Genomic DNA, 1,573 nt, shown 5'->3' with positions numbered 1-1,573 from the left:
TTTCCTTTTCCCTTTCCTTTCCTTTTTTTGCCTTTTCTGTCTTTTTCTCTTTTCCTTTTTTGTTTCCTTTCTTTTTTTTTTTACATTTCTGTTCTCTTGTTTTTTCCTCCTTTCCATTCCTTTCCTTTCCTTTTTTTCCATTCCTTTCCTTTCCCCTTTCCTTTCCTATTCATTTCCTTTCCTTTCTCTTTTTTTCTTTTCCTTTCCTTTCTTTTATCTTCCTTTCCTTTCCTTTTCCTTTTCTTTCCTTTTCCTTTCCTTTTCCTTTCCTTTTCCTTTCCTTTTCCTTTCCTCTTCCTTTTTTTTCCTTTTCTTTCGCTTGCCTTTCCTTTCCCTTCCCTTTTCCTTCTCCTTCTCCGTCTCCTTTTCCTTTCCTTTCCTTTTCCTTTCCTTTTACTTTCCGTTTCCTTTCCTTTTCCTTCCCTTTTCTTTCTTTTCCTTTCATTTCTTTTCCTTTCCTTTGCCTTGCCTATCCTTTCCCTTCCCTTTTCCTTCTCCTTCTCCCTTTCCTTTCCTTTCTTTTCTTTTTCCTTTCCTTTCCTTTCCTTTTCCTTTCCTTTCCTTTGCATTCCTTTCCTTTCCCTTTCCTTTCTTTTCCTTTCATTTCTTTCCTTTTCCTTCCCTTCCCTTCCCTTCCCTTTTCCTTTTCCTTCTCCTTTTCCTCTTCCTTTCCTTTCCTTTTCCTTTCCTTTTCCCTTTCCTTTCTTATTTTTTTTGCCTTTTCTGTCTTTTTCTCTTTTCCTTTTTTCTTTCCTTTCTTTTCTTTTTACATTTCTGTTCTCTTGTTTTTTTTTCCCTCCTTTCCTTTTCCTTTCCCATTTCTCATTCCTTTCTTTTGCTTTTTATTTTCCTTTCCTTTCTGGATCACATGTGAGTATTGCAGCCTGAACTGCTTTTTTGCTTTTTTAAAAATAAAATTTCCCAGGGGTGGATTTAGGACACAAATAAATGAGTGTGGAATTGTGGTTGGTGAGAGCGGGCTGGGAAGACACAACCATTGTGCAGCATTCTTGTATATTTTCACATCGAAGCACCTCTGCCCCCAAGTACATCCCATGTACACCGAGAACGAACTTTTCATTACATCAACAACCACTAATACGATTATTTCTATGAATCGATTCCCTTTCACGTACAGCCAAACAAACTCCAGTTTTCCTTTAAACTCGGCTTTTGTATTCTCCGAAGGCCCCTGAAATTTACACGGCCCTCTCCCCCCGCGATATAAAATGTCTTTTATTACCTCCGAGACACTTGTTATATAATAAGCTCCTGTAAACAGCCTAATTATCTGCTGCGTCTCTACCAGCGAGCTGCTTTTCTTTTCCCCCCGAACTGCGGCTTTTACACCTGAAAAAGATTATCTCGGGACCACCAGTTGCTCGGGACTCTAATCTCAGTATTTTGTTTCTGTCGTGTTCTCTGCAGCCGCTGCAGGTGCTCTAATTAATTAGCCGATCGGGGAGATTCCGCACTCCGCCTCCGCAAGAATTCGTTTTACTGCTCCTCGGGTTCAAAATTAAAATGTGTCTATGATGTGCTCCCTCCGAGAACCCTGACAACCGGAGAGAGA

This window comes from Staurois parvus, unplaced genomic scaffold (assembly GCF_062004578.1).
Source record: "Staurois parvus isolate SC_StPar_1 unplaced genomic scaffold, SC_StPar_1.0 ptg002761l, whole genome shotgun sequence".
Taxonomy (NCBI): Eukaryota; Metazoa; Chordata; class Amphibia; order Anura; family Ranidae; genus Staurois; species Staurois parvus.
This window is presented reverse-complemented; position numbering follows the sequence as displayed.